At 46.0% G+C, this 22,246-nt stretch overlaps 1 long non-coding RNA gene across 1 annotated transcript in view; it reads right to left on the bottom strand.

The window, feature by feature from the left end:
- The window catches only part of LOC138756504 (uncharacterized), a 104,601-nt gene extending 82,746 nt beyond the window's left edge, over positions 1–21,855 (bottom strand). Inside the window, exons 1-2 of the long non-coding RNA XR_011353116.1 lie at positions 21,783–21,855; positions 9,973–10,055 (exon numbers count right to left, since the gene is read on the bottom strand). This is a non-coding gene — a long non-coding RNA (uncharacterized lncRNA). The remainder of the gene's footprint in view (positions 1–9,972; positions 10,056–21,782) is intronic.
- Between the last annotated feature and the right edge of the window lie 391 nt (positions 21,856–22,246).

The following is a 22,246-nucleotide window of genomic DNA, read 5'->3' as shown; positions in this document are numbered from 1 at the left end:
AGATCTGGAACTTGCTGAAAGGACAATGGAAGCAGATTTATAAGAAGCTTTCCAAAGAGGAGTTAATAAATCCCTGAGAAGGAAATATTTAAGGGTTAAGTGGGTGAGGGTCAGGACTGGGGGATTGAGTGTGTATTGCAGGGCGCACAACTGGCTGAACGACCATCTTCATGACACGCACTTGTGAGCTGGGAGGTTGGTGAGGAGACCAGAACGAGAAGCAGGGAGGCCACTCAGCTGACCGAGCCAGCTCTGCCCCAGTGAGGTTGGAGCTGATCTACTTCAGTGACACTTGCCCTGCACCAATTCCATTTACACGAGAACATAAGAAACAGGAGTGGGAGTCGGTCATTTGACCTGTCGAGCTGCTCCTCCATTCAGTAAAATCAGAATGGCTCTGGACATGGACTCAATTCCACTTTCCCACCTGTTCCCTTTATCCTGTAGCTCCCCTATTATTTGATTCTATCTTCTCTTTTTCTTTGGCTTGGCTTCGCGGACGAAGATTTATGGAGGGGGTAAATGTCCACGTCAGCTGCAGGCTCGTTTGTGGCTGACAAGTCCGATGCGGGACAGGCAGACATGGTTGCAGCGGTTGCAGGGGAAAATTGGTTGGTTGGGGTTGGGTGTTGGGTTTTTCCTCCTTTGCCTTTTGTCAGTGAGGTGGGCTCTGCGGTCTTCTTCAAAGGAGGTTGCTGCCCGCCAAACTGTGAGGCGCCAAGATGCACGGTTTGAGGCGATATCAGCCCACTGGCGGTGGTCAATGTGGCAGGCACCAAGAGATTTCTTTAGACAGTCCTTGTACCTTTTCTTTGGTGCACCTCTGTCACGGTGGCCAGTGGAGAGCTCGCCATATAACACGATCTTGGGAAGGCGATGGTCCTCCATTCTGGAGATGTGACCCACCCAGTGCAGCTGGACCTTCAGCAGCGTGGACTCGATGCTGTCGACCTCTGCCATCTCGAGTACTTCGACGTTAAGGATGAAAGCGCTCCAATGAATGTTGAGGATGGAGCGGAGACAACGCTGGTGGAAGCGTTCTAGGAGCCGTAGGTGATGCCGGTAGAGGACCCATGATTCGGAGCCGAACAGGAGTGTGGGTATGACAACGGCTCTGTATACGCTTATCTTTGTGAGGTTTTTCAGTTGGTTGTTTTTCCAGACTCTTTTGTGTAGTTTTCCAAAGGCGCTATTTGCCTTGGCGAGTCTGTTGTCTATCTCGTTGTCGATCCTTGCATCTGATGAAATGGTGCAGCCGAGATAGGTAAACTGGTTGACCGTTTTGAGTTTTGTGTGCCCAATGGAGATGTGGGGAGGCTGGTAATCATGGTGGGGAGCTGGCTGATGGAGGACTTCCGTTTTCTTCAGGCTGACTTCCAGGCCAAACATTTTGGCAGTTTCCGCAAAACAGGACGTCAAGCGCTGAAGAGCTGGCTCTGAATGGGCAACTAAAGCGGCATCGTCTGCAAAGAGTAGTTCACGGACAAGTTTCTCTTGTGTCTTGGTGTGAGCTTGCAGGCGCCTCAGATTGAAGAGACTGCCATCCGTGCGCTACCGGATGTAAACAGCGTCTTCATTGTTGGGGTCTTTCATGGCTTGGTTCAGCATCATGCTGAAGAAGATTGAAAAGAGGGTTGGTGCGAGAACACAGCCTTGCTTCACGCCATTGTTAATGGAGAAGGGTTCAGAGAGCTCATTGCTGTATCTGACCCGACCTTGTTGGTTTTCGTGCAGTTGGATAATCATGTTGAGGAACTTTGGGGGGCATCTGATGCGCTCTAGTATTTGCCAAAGCCCTTTCCTGCTCACGGTGTCGAAGGCTTTGGTGAGGTCAACAAAGGTGATGTAGAGTCCTTTGTTTTGTTCTCTGCACTTTTCTTGGAGCTGTCTGAGGGCAAAGACCATGTCAGTAGTTCCTCTGTTTGCGTGAAAGGCAAGCCAAAGAAAAAGAGAAGATAGAATCAAATAATAGGGGAGCTACAGGATAAAGGGAACAGGTGGGAGAATATTCTCGGCGACACTAGGTATTATTCTATTTAGGAGAATCCTAGCGAAGATTTTGCCTGCAATGGAGAGCAGCGTGATTCCCCTGTAGTTTGGGCAGTCTGATTTCTCGCCTTTGTTTTTGTACAGGGTGATGATGGTGGCATCACAAAGGTCCTGAGGCAGTTTTCCTTGGTCCCAACAAAGCTTGAAAAACTCATGCAGTTTGACATGCAGAGTTTTTCCACCAGCCTTCCAGACCTCTGGGGGGATTCCATCCATACCTGCTGCTTTGCCACTTTTCAGTTGTTCGATTGCCTTATATGTCCGTGCACAGGGAGAGCAGCGGCGGCCCCGGCCCCGGTCCGGGCTGAGGGTAGGCGGCGGCGGCCCCGATCCGGGCAGGAGCAAGGGGGAGACGGCGGCCCCGGCCTCGGTCGAGTGAGGCAGGCGGAGGCCCCGGTCCGGGCAGAGAGTTGGAGGCGGCGGCCCCAGTCAGGGCACAGGGAGAGCAGCGGCGGCCTCGGCCCCGGTCCGGGCAGTATGGGCCGACCTAGGAGGGGAGGCAGACCCCTCCAGCCCGTGTAAGAAACCTGCATAGGAGAAGGCCACTCCGATATAAAACCTACGACCCAAGGACCTCGCTGCCACGTCCCAGCTTGCTTGGCCACGGCACACGAACCATGGGTGTAAAGGGTGGGGCCAGTACTGCGCGCACTGCACTCCACCTAAAAGCTCCTTTGCGCAGGCCCGAGGACAGGTCCACGTCCTCCCCCTCCATGTCCTCCCCTCCACGTCCCCCCCCCCTCCACGTCCCCCCCCCCCTCAAAAGATGCTCACAAACTCAAGCTAGCATGCTGGAACATCAGAACCATGCTAGACAAGGCTGACAGCCACCGACCTGAACGTCGGTCTGCCCTCATTGCACATGAACTCCTCAGACTTGACATCGACATAGCCGCTCTCAGTGAAGTCCGCCTGGCAGATGTAGGCAGCCTCCAAGAACGCGGCGCGGGCTGCACACTCTACTGGTCTGGCAAGCCTTCGGATGAACGACGCCTATCTGGTGTAGGCTTCATGGTCAAGAACTTCATTGCCTCCAAACTCGAAAACCTTCCGACAGGCCACTCGGACTGAATCATGTCCATGCGACTCCCCCTTCAAAACAAGCGTTGCATCACCCTCATCAGTGTCTATGCTCCAACCCTCCAGGCGGAACCAGCAGAAAAGGACAAGTTCTACACTGACCTGCGCAACCTCATTAAACGCACCCCTACAGCCGACAAGGTTCTTGTCTCACCTACCAGTGGAAACAACCTCCCTGCCTCTCTTATCTATTCCTTTGGTAAAGCACAGGATTCTGTTGACACCGTGGTAAAGTAAAAAAAAAACACACGAATGCTGGAGAAACTCAACAGGTCAAGCAGTGCCTTTATGTAGCAAAGGTAAAGATACATCACCCATGTTTTGGGCCTGAGCCCTTCATTAAGGTGTGCCCGAAACATGGGTAAAGGCACTGTTTGACCTGCTGAGTTTCTCCAGCATTCTCCAGCATTTGTGTGTTTTATCTATTCCTTTGATCATTTTATATATCTCTCAAAGAACTCCACTCGTACCTCTAAACTGGAGCATTACAAGTGCATGAGGTGTCAAGGTGTGACTCTGGTTACTTGTCTCAGTCTGGTCAGCATCGTATTGCCCACATTTCCATCAAATCTCATCCCTCCACATATTTTCCCAGTCTCCCCCCTATTCTCCCCTCATTCCCAACAACCTCCACCCACCCCCAATCAACCAACACACCGGGGCCATTTACAGGCAGCGAATTAACCTACAAAACCCTCACATCTTTGGGATGTGGGAGGAATCGAGAGAACCCAGAGAACCATAGGCTCTTCCACAGATGGGACAGGAGGGAGCCAATGGGGGGAGGGGGAGGAGCCAATGGGGGGGGGGGGAGAAGTTAATGATTTCATTGTCATACATATCAGCAAGATAAGAGGCATGAAATAGTGCAGACAGTCCTTTTGTGGTGTGGGAGCAGTCCCTGGATAGTGTAACAAGGGGAGGTTCAAGAGCTGTTGGAAAGAAACCAAACCCAAAGGTGCTGGACTTCAGGCCTCTGTACCTTCTGCAGAAGTGACAAGAGGTGGTTCAAGTTCATTATCATCTGACTGTATGAGTACAGGGTTGTGACCAGCGCGATGGGACCCTTTGTAATGTTGGTTGCCTTCTTGAGGCAGCGCCTCACAGAGACGTCTGCAATGGATGGGAGGTCAGAACCTGTGATGGACCTGGCTACGTTTTCCATCTTCTATGTTCCTGGGCACTTCAATTACAAAGCCAGGCTGTGATGCCACCAGCCAGGGCCACTGTAGAGGTTCGACACAGGCGATCGTGTAAGCCGCTCCAGTGAGTGCACGGCTCTGAGTGGAATGTGAATGCATTCGGGCACTCACAAGGATTGTGAGCAGTGTGTGGGTGTGAGTACGCATCTGTTGCTTCTCTCCCTGTGTTAACAGTTGTGTAGGTACTGCTGCTCGATACTGACGTGCCTGTCTCCCTTGCCAGCTGATTTGCCACCAGCATGGTAGAACAGAGCCCATGATTTGTGTCGCCTGCAGGCCAGCTATCTGACGCAGTCTGTCAAATAAAGCAGTTTTGCCTCTACCTCCATAATAAAATTGGACTGGAATTCAAATGTGAATTCAGCTTGAGCTTCGATAGATGACAGTTAGCAGTAACCTGTAGGAGTAGGTCACGTATCACTTGTCACAGTGAAAGCAGAGAAAGTGGCGGCAGTTGGTTCTCACGTCCAAAACTAACTGCTGGCCTGCGTCCTTATGCACTGGAGGAGGCACTTTCCCTCTGGGACAGTGGGCGCAAAACCGACATCTCCTGACTCTATCAGAATATAACATGCCCCAGTTCACGGTGTAGTTCTTGTCAACAGGTGCTCTTGGTGTGCAGGTGTTTCAGGCCCGAATGGTGGGCTAGGGGGATGACGTCTGCCGCGGGACTTGGGGCAAATTGATGTGGGCCTAGGGGTGGTTGGGAGGTCGCCACGACCAGCCTCTCAATCGCTTCGGATGGCAGTGCCACCGGTCATTTAGGCCTGCGATTGTGTTCTCCTTCGGCACTGGTGATGAAATTGGGTTGGAACAATCCTTCATTGTTGCATTTTCTTGCTACAGGTGAAAATGAACATCATCCTGCCCTGGTCTTACTTCAGTGAGGTTGGAAACTCTCCGACAAGACAGCTAGCTTTGTGGAGCTGAGGTAAGAGGCTTCTGTCACCTGTCAACCAACAATGCGCATTGTCCAATATTTTTTAACTGTTAGATTTACCAAGTCATCCTTTCCATGGTTCCTCGGGGGGGGGGGGGGGGGAGTTTTGCAAGCCATATTGTCCGTTATTCCATCTTTTAAGCAAGTTGAATGAAGCTGGGTGAGAAGGAAGAGTAGAGATTTGTCGAAAAATATTGGACTAATTCAGAGAAAGGTTTCATCCTCCAAATCCTTTTGCAAAGCCATCAACTTTTCATTCTTGTGCAAAGCAGGATCTTTGAGAACATTTCTATGTGATCTGAAGGTTAACATTATTCATGCTAAAAGCATTTGCCTGCAGGCCTTTAAATCTTTCTTTTGCACCCAACCTCAGTACTCCAGGAAACTATCAGTTTCGGAGTTTCTGCGGAGAAGCCTAGGAAGAAATAGCTTTCAAAACCCACCAGTTTGTTATCTCTCCCTCTCCATGTCTGTCTGCCCATCTGTCTGTCTGGCTGTCGCCCCCCCCCCCCCCTCTCCCTGACCGTCTCTCTCCATGTCTGTCCATCTCTCATCCCCTCTTCATGCCCTGTTTCTTTCTCTCTCTCTTTTCCTCTCTCTCCCTCTTCTCCTCGCCTTCATGAATTTATTTATATTAGAATCAGAATTTATTGACATGAACAAGTCACGGAATTCGGTGTTTGCAGCTATGTCATTGTGCAAACATTCATATTATAACCATCTTACAACTAATATATATATAAAAAAGTGTGATGGGTTCTTAAAAATGTCACCTACTCATCATGTGAACACCAGCTCTCTTTTTGTCTTTCTCTCTCTCTCTCTCTCTCTCTGCCCCTCTTCTCCTCTTCCCTGCCCACCTCCCTCCCACCTTGCCCAGCAGTTTCTCTCTCTCTCTCTCTCTCTCTCTCTCTCTCTCTCTCTGCCCCTCTTCTCCTCTTCCCTGCCCCCACCTCCCTCCCACCTTGCCCAGTAGTTTCTCTCTCTCTCTCTCTCTCTCTGCCCCTCTTCTCCTCTTCCCTGCCCACCTCCCTCCCACCTTGCCCAGTAGTTTCTCTCTCTCTCTCTCTCTCTCTCTCTGCCCCTCTTCTCCTCTTCCCTGCCCACCTCCCTCCCACCTTGCCCAGCAGTTTCTCTCTCTCTTTCGGCCTTTCTCCATCTCTGTCTCTCTGCCTCTCTCTCTCTCTCTTTCCCCCCTCCCCCATTCCGCCCCCCCCTCACTCCCCCTCCTCCCAAAAGATTGTTGTCAGGATTTGGCGGTGTTGATCTCCATTCTCTTGAGTTTATCTCCTCAGTGACCGACCGGATTCCCACATTAACTGAAGTGGTAAGCATCAGCAGAGTATTCCAACATCTGCCCTTGACCTTGGACAACATCAGCAAACAGATTTCTCAACTGAGCATATGACATAGATATCTGGAATAGGAATCCCAGACTAGGAATTCTTGCATAGAAGCACATAGCATGGTCACAGGCTGTTTATCTCAGCTGATCCAGAATGGTGATGCATTTCCCCTGGCTCCCTCTATTGTTCTATCTTTTGGATTATTACATGTGCATCCATTTAAAGGTTCCTGTCATGCACCCCGGCCATTCCCTAGGTCAAGCCATTTCTCCTCAGCTTGTAGCTGCTTTTGCAGGGTATTGGGATCAAGTTAAAAACATCCTGATCTGTGCAGCTCTTAAATAGACCTGGATACTGCACTCGCAGGAAAGCTAATCAGCTGTTCACCCAATAGCTCAATGAAGGAGAGAAATTCACAGCACCATGCTTCCCTCATGTTTTGAAGCGGGTGTTCAGACCAACCTGACTTGAAGTCAACATTATTCAAGGACTTAGAAACATGTATAACTCTTTGTCAGGTCTCGCTGGGGCCCAGCTGTTGCCTCATTCTCTTCCCAGCATGGATCTTGTTAAGGTGTAAATGTCTTTCACATCATATTTATGTGTCAAACACATCATGCCAATGTCTTTCCGTTGAAGGGGAGTTTGAACGGTGCCAGCAGCCGTCAATGAACTGCAGGAGGATGGGATCTGGGAGTTCCTGTGAGGAATACAAGCACTAGGAATTTGCATGTGAAGCCAATTGTCTGGCCAATCTTCTAGCGGGTCCAACTTCTTCCTCCACATGACCTGGCACTCCCCAGTCTCTGGTCCATTGACCTTTGCCAAAGTGTCTTTGTGTTCTTCTGCAGTCGTGCTGTCCTCTACTGCTGTTGAGTCCTGCCTCTCTGGTACAGTTGTGTACATGTCTTGAATGTGCAGTGTGTCTGTTGTTGCCTCCGCTGAGTACAGAGTGTGCATTAACTGTCTGGTTAATGATGGCCTGGGAATAACGCGGCCAATCCGCAAACCCCAGATGGATGGCTGAGACTTGGGGTTGAAGGTGGAGAGGATGGGCTGTAACCAGAAGGAAAGAGGGAGGAGCTCATGATGGAACAGAGGGACAACCCTCGGGGACCCAGCCCAGTATAGATGAGAGGGAGAGTCTGCAGGGAATAGAAACACAAGGCAGAGCTCAGACAAAGCAATGTAGGGCCAGTGAAGGAGCTGTGTGGGAAGATCGACATGTGAGTGGTGATGTGGACCTGGTGCACATTTGCAAAGCAGTATGTCCTGAAACAGGAGCTTCATTTACAGTTTGTACATGGAAATGTCCACTGCCCCCAGGCCCTTAGATAGATTGTTTCTTCTTTTTTTCATGTGCCAAATTCATGAACTCCTGCTGTGGAACAGTCCCACAGATCTGATACGTTGCCAGATAACTATTCTGAGTAAATGATGTCATCTCAGAAACAGCCAGCCAAATACCATTTATTCTTTCTTGATTCTCAGATAAGCAGGTCCATCATGCATTTAGGGAGGCCAATGCATATTGCTTGAGGATTTGACCACATGAGTTCATGAGGCCCTTGGTCAGACCACGCCAGGAATATTCTGCGCAGTTTTGATCGCCATACTTAAAAAAACATACTCGTTGATTCCGCCAACAAAAGTTAACCAGATTGGTTCCAGAGTTGGTTGATCTGTCATTTGAGCACAGATTGATTTTTACAGCACCAAAGTTGACCATGCCAACCAAGTTATCTACCCAACCTGCTCCCATGTGTTTATATTTGGCTCATATAGATTTTGACTCTACTCTCCAGAAATGTAGGTGGTTAGTAATTCAATGTGGCAATTAGGAAGTCTGTGGTCCCAAAGGGGGCAGGCCATGTTAGACTGAAATGAGGGGAAAGATCTTCACACAAGGATGGAAACACTTTGGAAGGCATTGACTGCGTTCAAAACAAAGATCAATGTCTTTCTGGATATCTAACTGTATTCAGGGTGAAGGAGATGGGGCAAGAAAGTGGTCTTTAGAGTAAAAGACCAACCATGATTTGGTGAAGGAGTGGAGTGAGTTGAGGGCCAAATAGCCTGTTCTTACATAAACTTTTCAGGAGTTTGGTTGTCACCAAAATGTCTAGTAATTTATCCCCACATCTTCCCATGAGGAAGTAGATGGAAAGATTTGGATGATCAGATTTCAGATTTATTATCAGAGTACCTACATGATATCGCATACATTCCTGAGATTCTTTAACCTGCGGACCAGGCAGAATTATTGGTGGTGCAAAAAAACTGTAAACGGATAACAAATGTAAACAAACTGACTGCAATACCGAGAGAATTTTTAAAAAATCAGTAAAGTGCACAAGAGTCCTTAAATGAGTCCCTAATTAAGTTTGTCGTTGAGGAGTCTGATGGTGGAGGAGCAGCAGCTGTTCCTGAACCTGGTGGCGAGAGTCTTGTGGCCCCGATACCTCTTTCCTGCTGGCAGCAGCAAGAACAGGGTGTGCGCTGGATGGTGTGGATCCTTGATGATCGCAGCTGCTCTCTGATGGCAGCGTTCCGTTGTAGATGTTCTTGATAGTGGGAGGATTTTGCCTGTAATGTCCTGGGCTGTGTCCCACTACCTTTTGCAGGGCTTTACGCTCAAGGAGTTTGACTGATTGCTGATTTTATGGACAATACGGGGTGTAGCATTCAACGAGCAAGGAGAATCACAGCAGTGCTGGAATCCTGAACAAATAATGAAAAGCTGAACTAATTCAACAGGTCAGACAGCTTCCATACATTGAAATGGTCAGTCAAGGTCAGTGCCCTTTAATGAGACTGATGTTAAGTATGTCAAGTGGAGAAAAAAAACTTAGGGATGATCCTGGGAGGATTAAGAGGCAATAAGGATGGATTGAAGGTGGGAGGGGCACCCAATCTTCTGCATTTGGTGTAGCGTCCTCTCCATCGAGGAGACCAAACGTAAAGTGGGTGACCACTTCGGTGAATGCCAGTCTGTGAGTCCGAGTTGGAACTCCCGGTAACCAACTGTTTTGATTCCCTTCATCAACTCCATATGGGCAATCTGTCCTTGGCCTCAGCCACTGCCAGGGTGAGGCCACACGTAAGCTTCAGGAACAACTCGTCATATTCTTTCAGGTCAGCCAATGGGATGAACGTCATTCATGCTAATTTTAGGATAACCCACTTCCAGCGGGTTCCACTCCTCTCTCATTATCAACTCTCTTTCTTGTTTTATCTCTCTCTCTCTCCTCCCCCCCACCCCCACACTGGTCTCCCCCTCTACCTGTCTGCCCACCTTTCCCAACTTCTGTCCTATATCCCATCACCTCTTAGCCCCCCGATGCCTTATTCATACCTTATTCTTGATAAAGGATACCAGCTCAAAACATGGAATGGCCTGGTCCCTGCTGATTCCTTTCAGCTTCTCATTGTTTTATCCTGAAAAGAGATTATCTAGTCATTTATTCCATTCCTGCTTGTGGGAATTTGCTGCATACTATTCGCTTCCAGCCACATTGGCGGCACAGGCCCAGCGATCGGGACCGTGGGTTCAAATCCCGCGCTGTCTGTTAGGAGTTTGTACATTCTCCCTGTGTCTGCGTGGGTTTTCTCTGGGAACTTCGGCTTCATTCCACCCTTCAAAATGTACAAGGGGGTTTGTAAGTTAATGGGGTATATATTGGGCGGCGTGGGCTCGTGGGCCGAAATGGCCTGTTACCCTGCTGTATGCGTACATTTAAAATTAGAAAATTTAAATAGCTCTTCGGAGCTCCACAGCTTATGAAAGGGGGCCTGCTTCAAAGCAAGTTCTTGCTCGGACCTAAGGTATTAAGATGAAGGCTGAGGTGTATCAACAAGGGATCTCCTCACCCCTTCCTCCGCTTGCTTGGGCGAGAATCATTCCCAGAACCCCTGCACGGTGCATCAAAATAACTGACAGACTGTTACTGAAACAATCAAACACTTGATAAGATCACATCTTTTGAAACAAGATGAAATTGTATCTTGAAGATGATGGCAATTTAATAAGTTGTCGGTCAGGTCAGCCTGAAGTGAGCAGCAATATATAAGAAATTTCATCTCTTATTTAGACATATTAGATTTATTTTTTTTGTAATGGGCTGACACCGCCGATCTTTATGATCTATAGATCTCAGTATGGACATTGTGGGCCAAAAGGCCTCTTCCTGTGTTGTACAACTCAATGAGTCGGTGACACATCCATGTTCCCCCCTTCCTGCTGTTATCAATGACCTTCCTTCCACCTCCTGCACCCTTGGGGATTGAGAGGTGGGAACAACGGTCGCCCCCTTTTTTCTTGTTGATTTTGCCCAACGGTCTTTGGCTGTGGATTACCAATTAAAGCAAACCAAAACCCTGTTGGAGCATTCAAAACAAGACAGAAAAAAATAACTCAGTTCAATTTTCACACAAATTATCAACCCACTTGAATTTTATGAATAAATGTCAAATATTTACCATGGCAACAGCTCCACAAACTTTATCCTTCCCAGATGCTATTCACTTTGAACCATCCGGAGGGGAAAGCAAGGGTTAAGGTCGCAGCACTAATCTCTGTTCTACAACTAGGGATACCTGATTATAAATTACAGCATATTTGTATCGATAGTTATAAATCAGAGTGATTTATATCTAGGATCTGACATGAATAGGATGTCAGAGCGGATGTTGTTGTGTAACTCTTCCTTTAGTTAGATGGTGGGGAGCTAACCTGAATGATTTAATGAGATGGTGAAATACAGGATGTGAAGAATCTAGCCTACTGCCTCATTCTCCTCCGTTGCCTCTATTAGGGGCAGGATCCTACCACCAGTCTGCAGGCAGGAAGAGGTGGATGCCAAACAAAAGGTCATCTCAAAGTAAAAGATACTTTTGTGAAAATTTTAAAAAGAGCAATTAAATTGTTTGCTTTTTCATTAATCACCCCCTGACCCTGCCCCCCACTACCCACCCTAACATACCCATAGCATAAAAGGTGCAAAGGAAACCAGAGTTTATGGATATCAAACAAGAATCATCAGAAGTTAATGCTGCAAAGAAGGCCATTCAACCCATCCTGGCAATGCTAGTTAAACAAAGAGCAACTCAAGCCAATCCTACTACCTGTTTGGAAGCCCAGTTGGCGAAACCATACTATGTTCATTTAAATCAGTGGTTCTCAATTGTTTTCTTTCCATTCACATATCACTTTAAGTATTCCCTATGTCATCGGTGCTCTGTGATTAGTAAAGGATTGCTTAAGGTGATATGTGAGTGGAAAGAAAAAGGTTGAGACCCACTGATTTAAATACTTTTAAAATGTGGTGATGGCTTCTACCCCAGTGCAGAAACACTGCTAGACAATAAATATTCAGAATTACAGGCAGTGTAAGACAAAAAGTGCTGTTTCAATAGTGCAAGTCATTTTGGTGATCCCTGGGTTTATAGTTACGGTAGTACAGGGATGTTCAGGAGCCAGACTGACATCAGATAAAAACTGTTCTGGAACCTGGAGATGCTGGACTTCTGTATCTTCTGCCTGAAGGTAGCAGTGAGAGGAGATTGTGACCAGGGTGATGTTGTTGGCTGCCTCCTTGAGGGACTGCCTCACACAGATGAGCAAGGACTGCCTTGTGCAAGATTTGCCTACTTTGACACCACTCCTGGAGGGGAAGGGTGGCTCCTGCGATGCTTGGCTTAGATACTGGTGGGTGCCACCCCTTCATTGTCATATATAATGCACAGATGCAGTGTAGGTCTCAGTTGCTGAAGCTTCCCAGGTATATAAACACAGAGGTAATAAAAAATACTAATATGTAAGGAAGATTTTATTGATTCCTCCTAAAACAAGTGTTGCCTCACTTCTCTTTTTATGAGATTTTTTTTTTGCTACTGTTTCTGGCCTCATATCTTAAAAGGGAAGGGTTGGTAAAACTCACTGGCATTCCGGGCACAACTGGGGCTTGTTGGGTCCAGAGTTATGCAGCACTCGTTCTCTGCAGTGCCCTGAGTGAGATGGGCCCAAGCCTCTCATGAGCGCTCCTGTGGTCCCCTCACTAGTAATGAAAGCTGGACATAAACAGAACTGCTTGCTGAGACATTGTGGACAAGAATCTTGCCGGAAACAGAGTAACACGAAAATAAGAGCAGAGCTGGTCTGCCCCAGCTATTTTTCCAAATTCTGTATCCTGATTTCTCTCCACGATTAGTGGGGGGGGGGTGCCACGGTTAGCGCAACGATATCACAGCACCAACGACCTGGGTTCAAATCCAGCGACAGGGGTTTGTAAGTTCTTCCCATGACTTTGTTTCCTCCTGGCTCTCTGGTTTCCTCCCATGATCCAAAGACGTAAGTGTAAAGGATAAAAGCCTGTGATTTTGATTCTTAGTTAATTTTATGCTTGTCTCTTTAAGAGAACTATTGTTTGTAGTGTTACCATAGTGACTATGATGTAATATGTCCTAATATCTGCCCAGGCTAATCACTTTCATTCTATAGGATGTGAAGGAAGCGTGAGCACGAGAAAGTTTTCTTTTAATTTTTGTATCTCTGTCACACAGTAAATGCCTTGTTATGAAAGTCTTGTTTTGAAGTTATGCAAAATGTTCATCTGTTTTATCAAAGAATTAAAAGTACATAAAGTAACAGCCACAGAGTTTGATTTGTTGGAATAAAGAGATTGATATTTGGGATATCTCAGCTCATGCTTCAGAAGATGATACTCTGAAATTAGGATATATTAAACCCCTTTCACACTTGCCAGTGATCCCAGGAATCAAACACCAATTGGCCTTTCAAGTGGCAAGTGTGAAAGCAAAATCTGCTCAACGCTGGCGTCAGATAACGTCATCTCACACCGGGGATTGACGGCCTCGACCCCTAATACAATCCCCGGCACATCTGCAGACGCCGGCGTTGAGATCAAGCAAGTGTGAAATGGTCAATCACTTCTCTCTTTTGCATGCCGTGTCATGCAGGCACTTCCGATTAAAAGTAGAACAGACCAAACCCTTGCATGTGTGAAAGTGTCCTGGTTAGGAGTGGTCTAGTGTAAAAGGCCAAACCCTCCCCCATTCATATCCTGGGACACTGAATAGCCGATTTAATGGGACACGTGTGAAAGGGGCTTTAGAATAAGGAAAGTGATGTCAACAGTAAGGGGTGAGTAGGTTAATTGATCAATGGGAGTATTTGGGTTGCACAGACTCATGGCCTGGAAGGACCTGTTACCTTACAGTATCTCAAAATTAAATTTACTTAATTAAAATTAAACAGTGCTAGCGTATGTGAAGATGCAAAATACAAAGTGTATTAACAGCTAATTATAACCCACTCAAAAATCTGTTATATTTTGGCGTTGCACGGAGAAATTCTTCGATCCCTTCCTCTGTTTCCTATCCTCTGAACCTTGACTTCACCAGAGGTGGATTATGGCAGGAGGAACGTGTGTGCTGGTATTAACTGAGTGTAAGAGTTGTCGAGTCAAACAGGACCTACTTCCTCCCCTGTCCGCAATGAGTATCAAGTATCCATTGACACTGACCTCACTTAGAGAACATGGCACTTTGAAAAGCTCACAGCATCTCTTCATCTCGTCACTATGGCGGGGAGCTGGAATTGCTCCCTCATTCCTGTGCGGTAGAACCCAGGACTGGGAGCATGTGGGCCTACCACTTTACTTTGGGTTCAATGTTCGGTTATTGTGGTCACTTCCCAAATTTTCAAGCTTCTCATCTGCCTATGCTGGTCTCCTGGTCTAATCCAAACCAAACAGGATTTCTCCAACTCTCCAGCCGGATGGCATTAGCATCAATCTCTCTGGTTTCTGCTAACCTGCTCTCCTTTCCCCTCCCTTCCCATCCCCTCAGCTCTCCACCCCCTTTCCTCTCTATTCACCTAGCCATCCCTTCTCCCTTCTCCACCTGCCTTTGGGTCCATGGTTCCCCCCCTCCACCCACCATTTTGTTCAGATGCCTGCCGACATTTTTCCATACCTTGATGAAGGGCTCAGGCCCGAAACGTCGGTTATGTATCTTTGTCACTGATTGGCCTGCTGAGTTTGTCCAGCTTCATGTTTTTTACTGGGATTTCTTTTCCATCATTTTTAAATAGGATGTGATTTTTCCCCTCTGAGTGGAGAGGTAAATTCCTTGTTTTCAGTTGGTCTACCACAGGAAATTTTAGCCAATGACAAGAAGTATTTCTATTTGACGTATGTGTTCCAAACAATTGGCCAGAGATGATATCGCAGGGATTTTGCCTGCAATCAAACTCTGGCCAGCTTTTCCTTTTTCTGGATTACAATCGGATCCACGAGCAAAAAACAAATCAGTGCTGATTTTTGTGTGGTTATTCTCCTATTCCCAGAACAATATATTTGTGGGTCAGATTTATAAACCAACCATTTGACTTCCTTCTAGTTTAAAAAAAAATTGCATCCTAGCGTTTAAATCTCTCCCGGGCCAAGCTCCTCCTTCTCCATCTCAGGATCTCCGAGCACCTCCATTCATAGAGGTTAGATAGCATGGAAACAGGCCCTTCAGTCCAAACCTGTCCATGCCGACCCATCGACACAAACCCCACTTGCTGCATTTGGCCCATATCCCTCTAAACCCATCATATCCATGTATCTGTCCAAATTCTTTTCTTACTCATTGCAATAGTCCCTGCCTCAACCACCTCCTCTGGCTGCCCGTTCCATACACCCTCTGTGTGAAAACATTACCCCTCAGGTTCCTATTAAATCTCTCCCCCTCCAACTTAAATCTATGACCTCTGGTTCTCAATGCCCCTCCTCTGGACATTCACCTGATCTATTCCTCCCGCGTGAGAGTATCTCACGTGACTCCAGAACCTTCACACCATCACTGATGGCCACCAACAGACCTGGCCCTGAATCACCCCACCCCAGCACATCTCTCTCCTAGTTTGTGGTCCTTCTTAAAATTTTGGACTTCCAGCATGCTTGCATTGACATATCCTAGCCCTATATATGTGGCTTGCCCATATAGTTCTACCTGCTGATGCTCCTGGAAAGTGGCTTGTGGTGTTTTCATTGGATAAAGAGCAAACACAATGAAAAATAATTCAATGTGAATTCTGCTGTTGGTGTGCATGAGAATAATTGATATAATTTAGGCAGATAAATTGCCCACTCTCCAAAGTAAAAACTTTGCTGTCTTATTGTCATGTTGCCTTATAATGACACTGAAAGAGATCTTTCAGCCCCAGTCACTGCAAGAAATCCTGTTTCCACCCTCCTTACTTCACTGAACCCTGAACCACTGCAACTTATTCCTGCGCACAGTTGCCCATCAACCCCCCCCCCCCCACCTTGGTTTAAATTCCTCTTCAAACTCAATCACATTATGTTTGGTGTAGCGGTTAGCACAACCCTGTTACAAACGCTAGAGATCAGGACCGGGGTTCGAATCCCGCGCTATCTGTTAGGAGTATGTACGTTCTCCCCGCATCTGTTTCCTCCCACCCTTCAAAAACGTACTGGGGTGTAGGTTAATGGGGTGTAAATTGGGTGGCACGGACTCATGGGCCAAAATGGTCTGTTACCGTGCTGTATGAAAACAAATTAAAATTAGAAAGTTCAAAGGAGCATTTGAAGAGCCAGATATAGTGTTGGAGGGGCTGGGAAAGGTAACTAAGGTTTAGGACCAATGGTGCATTGAAGGGAATGGAATGAGGGGCTAAACAACTAAGAATGAGATGAGATCTCATAGAAACATCTAGAATGATAAGATCCAGGCAGGGATTTTTTTTTCCCACTGGGAACTGAGATTAAGGACTAGGGGACATCACCTCACGTTTCAGCTGTGTAAATTCAGACAGAGGTGAGGAGGAACTGGTTCTCCCGGAGAGTGGTGAATCTATGTAAATCTCTGCCCAAGGAATCAGTGGGGGCTGCCTCATTAAATAGGCAGGTACACAATCCTTTATCTTCAACCCTTAGGGGATAATGTGTTCCGAATTTGGATTGTTTCAGATTTCATAAAGCCAAATTTAAAACCACCTGAATTGTGCTGCCATGTCCACACCCTTCCAATCTCGCTGCTGTCTCCCCCCACCCACTTCACAGATAGAGGACATGGGTTAAGGGTGAAATATAAAGTGTTTAAAGGGAACATGAGGGGAACTTCTTCCCACAGAGAACGGTGTGGTGTAGAACGAGCTGCCAGCTGAAGTGGTGAATATGGGCTCAATTTTGACATTGAAGAAAAATTTGGGCAAGCAAAAGGCAGGGATATTGAGGGCAATGTTCAGGGGGCAGGTCAATGGTGCTAAGCAGGAATGATAGTTTGGCATTGACTAGATGAGCCAAAGGGCCTGCTTTTGTTCTGCTGTAGTGTTCTATGATTTGTACATAGTAGGGGAATTAAGAGTTAAGGCAGCTAAGTGGAGTTTAGTCCATGGCCAAATCAGCCCTTATTGGATGGTGGAGAAGGCTCAATGGGCCAAATAGCCGGCTCCTGTTTCAAACGTTCTAAGCAGAGGCCAGTGTAAACTGCAAGCACCCGGGAGAGTTCGACAAAAAAGAACAACCCTGGAAAGAAGACAACGAATCAGTTGCTTCTGTCGAAGGTCTCGAGATTCAAGCTTTCTCTGAGCGATGGTGAAGTTCTGGATTTGCACTGGGTGATATTCTTATGGTGCTCTTTGCCCTCCCAAGATTCAACACTTATCAGTGCCAATTTAACAATTCTCCACATGCAATGATGATTTATTTTTTCTTTTGTCAAGCAGTACACTTTACACAGCTACGTGCCCATGTCTATTGATCAAGACAAGAAATACCTGTCATCCTCATATCACCATAAATGTTTTAAATTAACTTTGTTTAATTTCTTTTTCACATAATAGGTCATGTCTATTCTTCTGCATTCACCATGAATACATCTGAAGCAACATTCACCAGTAATAGGATCTTGAAATAAGAAAAGAATGCCTCATTTTCTGACATAAAACACAAGGACTTAAGGAAAAACATTGTAAAGCTATTTGTCCCACTGTGTCAGTTCCACCATTCAACGTAATCTTATACCTAAGAACCACTTCATGCAGATCCCATGTCTCAGTTTCCTCAATATCTAAAATCTGCCTTGAATATACACAGCAACGGAGGCTTTATAATCGTCATGAGATTTCCAAGGATCAATACTCTCTAGATGAGGACATTGCTTTTCACCTCAGTCCCGAATGAAACACCCTTTTTAATCTCTCTCATATCATAAACTATTCCAGTGAACTTTTCTTCATTCCAATCACAAACATATCCTTTCCTTAGTATTATGTCAAGACACAATTTTCCAGGTGCAGCCTCACCGGGAGTTGATATAATTACAGTAAGATAGGTCATTAGGTATTAACGTTGAAGTAGTAAAATCGATGAACAACAGTTGAATGGTAGATGCCAGAGAGTAGTGGTAGATAACTGTAGGTCAGATTGGAAGCTGGTGACTAGTGGTGTGCCTCAGGGTTCAGTATTGGGTCCATTACTACTTGTCATATACATTAGTGATCCGGATGATGGGGTGGTAAATTGGATTAGAAAGTAGGTGGATGATACCGAGATAGGTAGAGCTGTGGATAGTTAAGAAGGGTTTCAAAACTTGCGGAGAGATTTAGGCTGGTTAGAAGAGTGGGCTGAAAGATGGCAGATGGAGTTTAATGAAGATAAGTGTGAGGTGTTGCATTTTGGTAGGGCTAATGAAAATAGGACATACATGGTGAATGGTAGGGCATTGAATAGTGCAGTAGGACAGAGGGATCCAGGAATAATGGGACAAGATCCCTGAAGGTGGAGTCACATGTGGATAGGGTGGTGAAGAAAGCTAATGGCATGTTGGCCTTTATAAATCAGAGCATTGAGTCTAGGAGCTGCGATGTTATGTTAAAATGTGTCCTCCATTAACCAGCTCCCCACCATGACTACCAGCCCCCCCACATCTCAAAACAGTCAACCAGTTTACCTATCTCAGCTGCACCATTTCATCGGATGCAAGGATCGACAACGAGATAGACAACAGACTCTCCAAGGCAAATAGCGCCTTTGGAAGACTACACAAAAGAGTCTGGAAAAACAACCAACTGAAAAACCTCACAAAGATTAGCGTATACAGAGCCGTTGTCATACCCACGCTCCTGTTCGGCTCCGAATCATGGGTCCTCTACCGGCATCACCTACGGCTCCTAGAACGCTTCCACCAGCGTTGTCTCCGCTCCATCCTCAACATTCATTGGAGTGACTTCATCACCAACATCAAAGTACTCGAGATGGCAGAGGCCAACAGCATCGAATCCACGCTGCTGAAGATCCAACTGCATTGGGTAGGTCACGTCTCCAGAATGGAGGACCATCGCCTTCCCAAGATCGTGTTATATGGCGAGCTCTCCACTGGCCACCGAGACAGAGGTGCACCAACGAAGAGGTACAAGGACTGCCTAAAGAAATCTCTTGGTGCCTGGCACATTGACCACCGCCAGTGGGCTGATATCGCCTCAAACTGTGCATCTTAGCGCCTCGCAGTTCGGCGGGCAGCAACCTCCTTTGAAGAAGACCGCAGAGCCCACCTCACTGACAATAGACAAAGGAGGAAAAACCCAACACCCAACCCCAACCAACCAATTTTCCCTTGCAACCGCTGCAAACGTGTCTGCCTGTCCCGCATCGGACTTGTCAGCCACAAACGAGCCTGCAGCTGACATGGACATTACCCCTCCATAAATCTTCGTCCGCGAAGCCAAGCCAAAGAAGAACAACGCATTGGTGAGGCCAAATTTGGAGTTTTATGTGCAGTTTTGGTCACCAAAGTATAGGAAAGATATCAACAAACTGGAGAGAGTACAGAGAAGATTTACTAGAATGTTGCTGGGGTTACAGGGTTTAAGTTATAGGGAAAGGTAAAGTTAGGTCTTTATTCTTTGGAACATAAAAGGTTGAGAGGGGATTTGATTGAGGTGTTTAAAATTATTAAGGATATAGATAGAGTTGACGTGGAGAGGCTTTTTCCTTTAAGAAAGGGGGAGATACAAATGAGAGAACATGAGCTGAGAGTTAGGAGGAAACATGAGGGGGGACTACTTTATTTAGAGAGTGGTGGGTGTGTGGAATGAGCTTCCAGACGAAGTGGCGGAGGCAGGCTTGTTCTTAGCATTTATGGAGAAGTTGGATATGTATATGGACGGGAAAGGAATGGAGGGTTGCAGGTTGAGTGGCGGTCAGTGGGGTTAGGTGGGAGAAATTGTTCGGCATGGCCTAGAAGGGCTAAGTTGGCCTGTTTCTGTGCTGTAATTGTTAAATGGTTATATAGTTCACTCTTGTCGACAAATCCTCTTGCAGTAAAGCTTAATATACCATTCATGTTCTGAATGGATTTTTGTTTGTTACTTTTCAAGCGATTTTTTTCCCAAGGATCCAGGCCCTTGTGAATATGAACACCTACAATTTCCCAGAACATAATAAATACTTTATGTTGTTTCTGTACTCTTCTACCTATTTTTTAGGCCTCACATTTTTCCATATTATATTCCCACTTATGCCCTCATTCATTTACACAGCCCATGAGTATCCCCGAATTATCAGACTTGGATAAAATACACGATCCCTCATTCAAATTACAGATGTAGATTGTAAACAGCCCCAGCACTGATCACTGAGAGACTGACAGCCTCCCAACCTGAAAATGGACATTTTGGTCCTACCCTCTCTTTTGTTTCAATAACCTCTAGCCAAAGGCCTTCTGATTTCCCTTTCATCGGTCCGATTATTATCTTCCAAGTGCCCTGTATCACTCCTTAATATCGGATTCCGACATTTCCCCTTCTCTTGATGTCAGGCTAACAGGTTTGTGGTTCCCCATGTCCTTTCTCCCCTTCATTTCTTTAAAAAGATGGGTTATGTTTGCTTTCTTGCAATCTGTGGGATCTACTGTACATCTTATGAATAATCATTGCCCCAACTCGTTCTAGAGACTGGGTGTATATGATTAGCTCCAAGAGATATATTGGTTTTCAACTCAAACATCCTCTCCGGGACACGTTTAAATTTTAGACACACAGCACAGTAACATGCCCCTTCAGCCCACAAGCCCATAACACCCAATTGACCTACAACCCCCAGTATATTTTTGAACTGTGGGAGGAAACCGGAGCCCCCGGGGAAAACCCACACAGACACAGGGAGAACGTACAAACTCCTCACAGACAGGGCAGGATTCGAACCCCATGCTGCCATATTTTCTACATTCACTTCTTTCAGCTGCTTGTTTCCGCTAGACATGCAGCTCTCCCCTCTCTCTGGAACTCATTCGATGACTTGCTCCCTGAAATCAGAAAATACTTACCTTAAACTCTTGCCATTTCTTTATACACCAATGTTTCTTCTAATTCACTTTAAAGATACCTAAATTAAATTTTCTGAATCCTTCCCTAAAATCTATCGATTTTACTATTTATATGTTGCTCTGTAAATTTCTCGACTTTCCCTTTCATAGCACCTGGGACGACCTTCTGCTGAATTCTGAAATAGTTTCAGTCTTCAGGATTAATACTCTCATTGCCAATGTTAGAAGTCTTTACTTTTGATCTAATACTATCATTAACTTCTTAGGAACATTTAGACCAAATTTCCTGTTGGCCTTTATAACTTAAAATAATATGTATTTGTTATAAATTACTCTTTAAATATTAACATTTGCTGATTCACTGTCATACCTTTAATGTTTGGGAATTTACTAAAGAATCATAGAACATTACATCATAGAAACAGGCCCTTCAACCCTTCTATTCTGTGCCAATCTATTATTCTGCTGAGTCCCACCCTTCTGCACACAGCCCATATCTTTCTAGACTCCTCCCATCCATGTACCTGCCCAATTTTTTTTGTTAAATGTTAAAATTGACCCTGCATTCACCACCACAGTTGGCAACTCATTCCACACTCCCACCACTCCCTGTGTGAAGAAGTTCCTCCTCATGTTCTCCCTAAACTTTTCCCCTTTCACTATTGACTCATGTCCCGTGGTTTATATCTTACCTACCCTCAGTGGAAAAGAAAGCATGATTGCATTTATTGATGCCCATAATTTTGTATTAAATTACAAAATATCAAATCTCCCCTCATTCTTCTACACTCCAGGAAATCAAGTCCTAACCTGTTTAATCTTTCCCTGTAACTCAGTTCCTCAAGTCCTGACAGCATCCTAGTGTGATAGCACAGATTCTATCACCAATGTGTATATACATATGTACCGATAGTAGTCTAGGATGACTGTGATTGGCTGAGTGTAGCCACACCTCCTGGCAGGTCACAAAGGATTGCTCCTAGCCAGACCAGGTCATTCTGGACTGGTCGACCTACATGTGATATGCACCAGTCTTTTAGTTAATAAAAGCCTTGGTTTGGATCAACAAGTCTTTGGTTCTTTCGACGCGCATTACACCTAGTAAATCTTCTTTGCATTTCTTCAAAATTATTGATAGCCAGGTGAGCAAAATTGCACACAATATGTGTGTGTATGTGTGTGTGTGGTTGTGTGTGTGTGGGTGTGTGTGTGTGTGGGTGTGAGTATGGGTGTGTGTGTGGGTGTTGGTGTGGGTATGTAGGTTGGGCTTGTAT

This window comes from Narcine bancroftii, chromosome 3, assembly GCF_036971445.1.
Source record: "Narcine bancroftii isolate sNarBan1 chromosome 3, sNarBan1.hap1, whole genome shotgun sequence".
NCBI classification, from domain to species: domain Eukaryota; kingdom Metazoa; phylum Chordata; class Chondrichthyes; order Torpediniformes; family Narcinidae; genus Narcine; species Narcine bancroftii.
This window is presented reverse-complemented; position numbering and strand designations above follow the sequence as displayed.